The 9,689-nt window shown below is 35.8% G+C and overlaps 1 long non-coding RNA gene across 1 annotated transcript; it reads left to right on the top strand.

Annotated features, from left to right (window-relative positions):
• The first annotated feature begins 6,778 nt into the window (after positions 1-6,778).
• On the top strand, positions 6,779-8,159 carry LOC127505320 (uncharacterized). Its single transcript, XR_007927684.1, has 4 exons — positions 6,779-6,878; positions 7,677-7,730; positions 7,811-7,891; positions 8,012-8,159. It is a non-coding gene; the product is annotated as an uncharacterized LOC127505320 (long non-coding RNA).
• The last annotated feature ends 1,530 nt before the right edge of the window (positions 8,160-9,689 follow it).

Here is a 9,689-nt window from a genome sequence, read left to right as displayed (position 1 = left end):
CCTATCGGCACTTTGCACGTAGTTTAAATCCATTTTTAAATAAGACCACAATCGTAATATACAAAATTGTAATATATATATATATATATATATTGTGCAAATGCAGGTGGATTTCAGCAGTGGCGTGTAGCGCAGCCACTCCTTCTAGCCACTTTGGCGGGTTGAGTTTTATATAATATATAAATTTTTCAGTAGTCTTTTAAAAAGGCATCTCAAATAATAAAAGAAGTGCAATGTAGTGTTGTCAAAAATACAGATTTTTCGATACATATCAATACAAAAATATATGAAACGCTTCCAATACTCATTTTCCACAGAATAGATACACAATACCAGCTGCGCTTTGACACACAAACCCGCCTCCATTCAATCACTTGTTATTTGCTCCAGATGAATATTGTTATTGTTACAGGGCTTGAATTTCGGCATGGGATTGAGCGTATTGTGGATAATTGTACTCATTCCCACAGATTTTGTGCTTACACCCAAAGTGGACGCACATAAATCCGACTCTCAGTACTAAATTGAGTTCTTTTTCGCTGCTTATTGCGCTTAAACCGTCAAATACACACAAAAAAATGTCAAAATGCCTGTCAAGTAATGGTTTACGTGAATGTAAACAGTTGAGAAAGAAAAAGCATGTGTAACAATATAATGGATCTGTGCATCAGGTCTTAAAGTGACAGCAGCCTAATATACCTGCTGCCAAATTATGAGATCATATAAAAAATCTCTATATGACAGTTTTTCTCCATGGTATCAATGTCAAAATTGTGGCCAGTGAAAATGCTGAGTGGCTAGTAACTTTGGAAAACCACTAGCCACAGTGGCTGGTGAGCAAAAAAGTTCAATGTCAAGCCCTGTATGTAAGCAATAAGGTACGAGAGGCTGTGCTGTATCGTGAATAAGTCACGGCTGAAGGGCGTTGTTAGGCACAACGCGAAGCCTTGAGTACCTTATTGCTTTTATAAAACGGTTACCACACAATACAAATATTAAAGCCAAAAATATGTATATGTATCAACTTTCATGAAGTAAACTTTCACTAAAAGCCTTCCTTCCGCTGGAAAAAATAGTCCCTGACCGTGAACAGCAACAGAAGTTACATTATTACACAATTAGATGGCGGCAAAGACTGCCTTTATGAGTGTGTCAGTCAGTAGCGAAGACTTTTACATTGAAAAGACTGAATTGTTGTGAACACAGAACAGGATGCAACTGACAAATGCTTTGATTAGTGCTGTCAGTCATGGGAAAACCCCTTAACTGTTAAAAGGACAAGATAATACACCGGACATTTAAACAGATTTTTTATTATGAACATAGGACTGACCTGAAGGAAAATGCTAAATCTGAAAGGTAATAAACTCGCTCACTCGATCTCTTTCTCACAATACTCTTCTACATAGTACAGTAAGCTTCAATGAACAATATCAATTGAGAACAAACAGTTTACGTTGTAAGAGTGGTTGCTAAGGGTGTTGCGTAGTGATACACAGAACCGTTGGGTGAAGCGGTCATAGCCGTGAATAAAACACAGCTATTGACCAATCAGAATCAAGTACAGGAACTAACCGTTTTATATATATATATATATGTTACTTTTAGAAGTACTGTTACAATATTGTGTTATGCCATAAAAAGTAACTAATTGTGTTACTTAGTTACTTTTATGGAAAGTAATGGATTATGTTACTTTTCCATTACTTTTTGTCATCTGGGCTGAGCTTGCTTGGCATGCTCCACAAGTTTTACTACATTTATGGTTACTATGAATATGAGCTTAACTCTTTCCCCACCATAGACAGAATTTTTCTTCATTTATGACTCCACACTTCCTGCTATTGACGGAAATTTCCGGCAATCCATGTTTTTTCTGTTATACAGTATGGGGCACTATTAAGCATCTTCTGAAGGAGTACAGAATCTCTGGATCAAAACACAGGCAAATAGGAAGCAGAAACAAGCGAAAGAAAAAAATAACGCGATCATCAAACATTAAACAGCATATAAATCAAAACTGCCTAAAGTTACTGAATGAAGTGTTGAACCCATAAAGAGGTATAGGATTGGGGGTGTTGATGGACGTTCTGAATCCGATCTGGATGTAATCTTTTACAAAAATGCGATTTACTTTGCTTGTTTTTCAAAATGTTAATAAAAACAAATGAAAGTGCTAGAATAAAATGTTGTTGTTTGTTTAAAAGTTTAAAAGTTTTCTTTCTTTTGATGTATAGTATTTTCAGATATTCATAAAACAAAATATTCTGGGGGCCATGAAAATTTTGTGAAAATGATCAAAAATACTAGCACTGTCTGGCAACTTATTTTTTAAAAGACACTGGCAGGGAAAGTTAATTGCATCACATGACCTAAAGTTTAATCAATCATATTATTGCCTAAATCTCATTATAATCGCATTATGAGGGTGAATGTAATAGTAGTTATTGATATTGCTGTTTATTTGGACATATTGTATTTATGTTTGTATATATCTTCAATAAAGTTTTAGTCTATTATAGACAGTCTCCAGGTAATTATAGAATCAATCAAATGCAATGAAATGTAATAATCCGTCTTGCTTGAGGGACAAGTATTGTTTTGATGCCAGTGTACTTTTCCTTGGTTACAAAAGGCTCATTTGCTCTCATTGAGGAAACAAACAAATTAGCCAACAAAAACCCACACATCTTCACCAACTTCCATTTAACCTAAATATAGCCTAATTTGTCTTGTATATTCTTGTCAAAGAGCTTCCTAGAGGTGTAGGGCTAAGTAACAGGGAAAGAGAGAGAAACAAAGCCAAAAATAAAAAACAGATTGTCAGCAAGTTTAACTTTGACTATTCTCTATACATGCAGTTGCCTTCCTCGAAGAAAAGAAAAGTAAAATATAGAAAGGGGTGGATAGCTTGTCATGTTAATGTTGCTTAAAAACATCAGCCATTAATATGGCAGCCACAGAAATTTATGTCAATTTTGCCAGCAGAGCCATGGAGATTGCAGAGAAGTACAATTCTATGGACTTCACCAAGAAGTTCAGCCAACATGAAATAAAAGAACACAATAAAAGAAATTTATTGGACCTAAAGAATCCCCAAGTGATCACATAATAAATACTTCAGCATCCAAATGCTAGCAGAAGAAACTTTTTGTCCATTTCAGAACTGAAAGGACAAAGGAAGATGAATAGACAAACCAGATGCGCAGTCTGAGAAAGACTCCAACAGACGGAAAAGGTGAATGAGGATGCAATGAAGAGAAAACTCCAATGGTGAAACTCTCTGTTATGAGATTGACCATCCACAAAGCCTTATTTCAACTGCAAGAATGAGATCTGCACATTTAATGCTGAGAATGTTGTGAAATTTCAGAATGAGAAAAAAAGAAATGTATGGTGTACTGCAGTGCAACCAAAGTTATGCAAAATATGTCATGTAAGAATGCCATCATTTCAATTCAGATGAACTCACTTCCCTTACATGTGTTGTTTGTTTACAATAAAGTCTATTCTGATGGGGCCTGGTGTTTGCCCTTCAAAACTCTTCAATGATTTAGGAGGGAGTCCTTTGAATTATACATTTACAGATATTTACAGTTCTCTCAAGGTTTATGTTAATTATTTGGTACAGGTCGAGAAGAGTTGAGATTCAAAGATATCAGGATGGGGAGGCAGGATTTCCATCACGTCCTGTTCCTAACTTACTAATTTGAAATTTAATTGAAGTTTCTATAAGGTTTATATATAAAACAGCACTCCCTATAGCAGCTTAAAATACTTCACCCAAAAAACAAAAATGAAAATAAAAAATCTGTACTGTTAAAAACTTGTTAATTATTTTTTACTGTAATGTATCTTATAGCATAGTGAAAAATGATATTATATTTAATGGGAAAATACATATAATTTTATAGTAACAATTAAAATGATGTCAGATGTCACTGCATGACCAATCACATTTAATGATATTCTATTTAATACTTATGCTTCTTGTTATCAGCTATGTACATTAAAGTGTTTAATGCTACATTGTTTGTTATTTCTGCTATACTTCTCAAATATCATTTGCGGATGTGCATATTAAAACTTGGCACATGAAAACCACAAATATAATATTAGATTTTGTTGCATGAACTACTTTTATGTTGATTTTTGGAGCCTGACATCCTCTGTATATGTAATGAAAATACAAGTAATTTTACAGTAATATATTGTTACTGCAAGTCAAACATTTTCCATTTATTTAATCATTTTCAGTGAAAAACGCTAAAAGGACTTTTTTCCCCAGATGTTGCTGCATGACCCATCAATTTTGATTATATTTTATTTAATATTTATGCTTATTGTTATCAGTTATTTACATTAAAGTGTTTAATGCTACATTATTGTTTGTTATTTCTGCCATACTTCTCAAATATCATTTGGGGATGTGCATATTTAAACTTGGCCCATGAAAACCACACAAAATGTTGGATTTTTGGGTGAACTATTGCTTTAAATGTCTTTCTTAGGCCTACAATTCATGAGGTCTGAACAACCTGTCAGAGACTATGCAGTGTAGATCTTCAGGTCTTACTGTACAGAAAAGTGTTTTATGATATCTGTAGTGTAATCATTTTATCATGTGTACCTGCCTTTATGAGCACTTCACTTCACTGATAAGATAACCACACACATTAAGCTGTTTCCATGTAAACAATCCAAAACAGTAGAAGACAACGAGTTTCAACAAAGTTTTTAACTGCATTATGTTATGTTGTTATAAAAAACACACAGAATCAAACAGGGCCGTCCTCATATTAACATGGATTTCCCTCAACTTGTTCTCCTTAATGTTCAGGTTTAATTTTGTGTAAGACATTGAACACTTATGGTGTTAGGTGTTGGTCTAATTGACTTCTTGGGGCCCTAGACGGCTGGCTGCCTACCTTTGTTGAGTCCGCCCATGCACAGATCACCATTCGTGACCGGGATGGGAGCCAAATTGCTCTATGTTCTCTTTTGCTTTGAGGGAGTGGTATGAACGAAAGCAAACACAAACTAATCCCAACTCACTTTTCTCTGGTCTGTTTGGCTGACTGTTTCTCTTGTGCTATCATTACCATTACGCAGAATAATTACATCAGCTGCAGCCACTTCCAGGCATCGATCTGTAACTCGAATCAATCCTCTGGAGACACAAAGGGATGAAATGGTGATCTATGGTGGTGTATGAGGGGAAAAACCTGACTTTCAGGCACTATAGGAGTTCCAGTCTGTGCAATGGTGGGGACAGTTCCTGGTATAGCAACATCTCTTCCTGCAAGCACAGCTTTCTAAGTGCTCTAATGAGATAGTGGGCAAGAAAAAATGTCCATGGGATGCTTCATGTGAGGAACGGGAATATGAAGATGTGCAGCGTATGTGTAACGAGTTTCTAATTAAAGACACGGCGATGTAAGCCCACGAGGGACTACTCCTTCCGTCTGGGAGACTCAATAAATTGGCGAGAATCGACGGCGAATGTTTCGAGACGTTCAAGACAAGCGGCGCGCGCGCTCAGTGTCCACGAGGAGCTTTCACTGGAGTTTTCTCAAGTCACGGAAACATCAGAAGGGAGTCTGACCACTCAAACTTCCCACGCTTGAGTATAATAAAGGACGATTCGCTTTAAAGGATAGCTCTCTCTCTCTCTTTCCCATCTCGTTTTGCGAGCATTGCGTGGGGTTATATAGGCACCGGACGCTCGAGACTCAATAAAACACAGCGCGCGCTCAATCGCCTCAGGCTGTGCCGATTGAGAGAACCGTCCTCAGGTAGGTTTACTGGAGGCATTTATGACCTATGGTGATTCTTTTTTAAACATCTTTTTTTTTTTTATCATATCACGACTAATCTTGTAAGCTTTACACCCTTTTTGTCCGGAACTATCTTCATATACAAAATGGATTGTAAATTATGAGAAAATAAATGCGCTTTTATTGGCTGTGATGCTTTAAAGGTGAAAGTTTAGTTTTGTATTTTTATAGTTTAACTAGTATCTACAGTAACAGTCAGTTCGGACACACACAACTGAATTTATGTTTCTCATCCCAGATGAAGAGTTTATAGCACAGATGTGTCTCTTTAATAGCTCAATGGTGTGCTCATTTATATCGAATGTATGTTTTTCCATAAAACTCCTAATAAGACATAATGAACAGTGGTTCCCATAAAGTAGGAGTATGGACAATAAAATTAAGGTGCATCTCTGAAACGTTAGATTGCATATGTGGGTATCTTTCCAAATCTGAGCACAGTTTGAGACATTGTTGAAATCAGTAACTCTAGAGAAAACACGTGTGAGTTTCTGGGATCTCTTTCTCTGGATAAACATCTGAGGAGCATTAGACTTCTTCATTTGTTCTTCATCCAGTGATATTGCTGAAATAAATGAGTTTTGATGACTTTACTATTGCCCTAAAATATTAAAAACGACTTCTGACCAGGTGTGTCCAAACTGACTCGTTGTGAAAGTTGAATAACACTTCTTTTTTAAGAAATCGTAAAAGCCTCCAAAGTTTATTTTTAACGCAAAGTGGACTTTTGCATCTTATAAACCTTGTTACTTCTTCACCAGGACCTGGGCAGTGCGGGACGTGCGCGCACTCTGGTTACGGGAGAGATGTGCGCGCTGCGGGCTCCGGTGATGGTAATGGGGCTCGTAATGTTAATCTGTACCTCCGCAAAAAGCGATACCAGCGCGAACAAGGTCGAAAAAACGTTCAGATGGATAATGGACATCAGGAGACAGGTGGAAAACAGATCTGACGACGCGAGCGCGCAAAAGACGGAGAGCGCGCTTGAGCCAAAGAACTCTCATCATAATCTCAAAACGGAAAGTGGGGAAACAATTTTAGGTAAGCAGAGCGTTAAATGTCCATAAACTAAGGAATGTCATTGCATGGATAATAAAGTTGCAAGTTGCATTAATTTGACAGAAGGATGGGATAGCACACTTTTCAAGTAAAATGTTTAGGTTTTAAATGTTAAAACATGTTCAAAATTAAGACAAAATGGCACTTACTGGTTGTCAGATGTTAGTGGAACATGTCCATGTTTCCTACCGAGAAAGTGACTTCATGCATCCACTATAAATCACCTTGAAACCAGTTGATTAAAAGTCATTTAAAAAATGGTTCTAGCATAATTTGTTTGCCACTTGGTTTGATATTTTGTTATATAATGCAATGAAATCACACTCTATATGCCTTATTTTTCCTTGACCTACATTTAGGAAGGTTATGACTTACCCACTAGGGCACAAGCCAAAATCTTAACTCTCAAAGCATTAGGTGAAACAGTTTTGCATTGCACCTGTTGTGTTGAGTCAGACACGTGGTATTGTTGATCAGCGACTCTCAGTTATGTCAGTTGTTTCTGGCCTACATAGGATTTTGCCACATAAGAGAGACATTTAGTCATATGTACTTTTAAAAACTGCTGCAGATGCATTTGTGTTGAATGAACAGTTATAATATTGGTAAATAGGTGATCATAGTGTGTACAGAAAGCTTATTTTTTGGGTCTAAACCACTTAGTCCGACCATTGCTGGGGAATGTTGAGCGGAGTATTTGTCTGAGCTTTAGAATCATCCCTAGAGAAGGATCAGCGGACATCCAGAATTTGACCTATGAATGTTTCCTTCTATTTGCAGAAATCTTTCCCAGAGACCTCAGAAAGAAAGAGAAGGTTATAAAACACTTAACAGGTGAGCAAATTTTGAGTTTTCTGTGACCTCAAAGCAGTAAAGGAAAACAAATTTTAACTGTGCGGTTTCCCTTCCATCAGGTCCTCTTCATTTCAGTCCAAAATGCAGGAAGCATGTCTACAGGCTTTACCATAACACCAGAGACTGCACCATCCCTGCATGTGAGTACAGTCAAGCATTCCCATCTCTGCAGACCACACAAATAGGTTATACCTCTGCCCACATGCACCACCACCCTCTACAAACTGTCTTTATATTCATGACAGTCTCATGTCGGCTAGGTGCCCTGATTTACCCCTGCACATGGAGTTTTAACACAGAAACAATATAGGCTACAAATTCAGGACTCATCCAGCTGATTATCCAACTCATCAGGCTTTACTCCTGTCCTCAGACTACAGAAGGTGCGCGCGACTCCTGACACGACTGGCGGGGAGTCCGAGATGTCAAGAGGGTTAACTTTACCAGGTAAGACACTTTTAATTTCTGTTTGGTTACACTTCATTCCGATAGTCCACTTTACACATTCTACTAACTATAAGTAACTTTGCAACCACATGTCAACCAACTCTCATTCAGTTGTAACTACATGTCAACTAACTCTCATTAGAGTATTAGTAGACTGTTAGGTTAGGGTTAGTAGAATAAGTTGACATGTACTTGCAAATATACTTATAGTCAGTAGAATGTTTGTTGGGGGACCATCAAAATAAAGTGTTAGCAGATATTAAGCAGACAGTCTACTAATACTCTGCTAATAATCTAATGACTGGTAGTTGACATGTAGTTGCAAAGTTACTTATAGTTAGTAGGATGTCTAGTGGACCATTGAAACAAAATGTTACCCTTTTTTTCCTCATTGAATATAGAAAAATTGAGAGTGACAAGAAATTGGAGAAGAGAGGGGGAATGGGATATGCAGGGTTCCCATGGTCCTGGAAAAGTTCTGAAAAAAGTCATGGAAAAGCCAAAATTTAAATATTTAAATTATATATTTATATTTGTGCTGTCAAATCGCGATTAATCGCATCCAACATAAATTTTTTTTTACATAAAATGTGTGTATATTATATATATATATAATACATATACACACACACATATTGTGTAAACACAAACTTCTATGTTAAATGCGATTAATCGCGATTAATCGATTTGACAGCATGAATATTTTATATATATATATATATATATATATAAGAGATGCACCGATATATCGGCCAATAATCGGTATCGGCCGATAAAAGCAAATTTTCACACTATCGGCCAATAGTTTAAAAACAGCCGATAGTCAAGGCCGATATATCCTGTCAAAGAGGGCAGAAAAATGCACTGCATTTGGGCTTTGTATAAAAAAAATGCTAAGAATCCAGCTTGATGTTCAATATTAATAGTAATTATATGAATTAATAACATTCAGAAAGCTAAGAAATATTAATTTAATCTTCAGAATTTAGTTAATGTGTGTTTATTTGCATTCCTTTAAAATATAATAATTAAAAATATAATGATTATTAATTAGAATGAAATTATTAATTTAAAAGAATGTGTAAAAGGCAGAACCCCCAAACTATCCGTATCGAATAACTGACTATCGGTATCGGTGGAGAAATGTAGTATCGGTGCATCTCTAATATTATATATATATATATAAATATTTTAAATATTTAAATTTAGGCTTTTCCATTACTTTTTAAGTCTTCATTGGTAAATAAATTATATATATACTCGTGCTGTCAAATCGATTAATTGATTAATCGCATCTAACATAAAAGTTTGGTTTACATAAAATATATGTATATACATTATATTTATATATACACATAAAATATAAATACATATGTAAACACAAATTTACGTTAGATGCGATTAATCACGATTAATCGAATTGAGAGCATATATATATATATATATATATATAAAATACTTTTTTGTAGTTATGCTCTTTGTGAGTACAAG

This window comes from Ctenopharyngodon idella, chromosome 22 (genome assembly GCF_019924925.1).
Source record: "Ctenopharyngodon idella isolate HZGC_01 chromosome 22, HZGC01, whole genome shotgun sequence".
In the NCBI taxonomy this organism is placed as follows: Eukaryota; Metazoa; Chordata; class Actinopteri; order Cypriniformes; family Xenocyprididae; genus Ctenopharyngodon; species Ctenopharyngodon idella.
The sequence above is the reverse complement of the archived record's forward strand: the minus strand, read 5'-3'. Positions and strand labels throughout refer to the sequence as shown.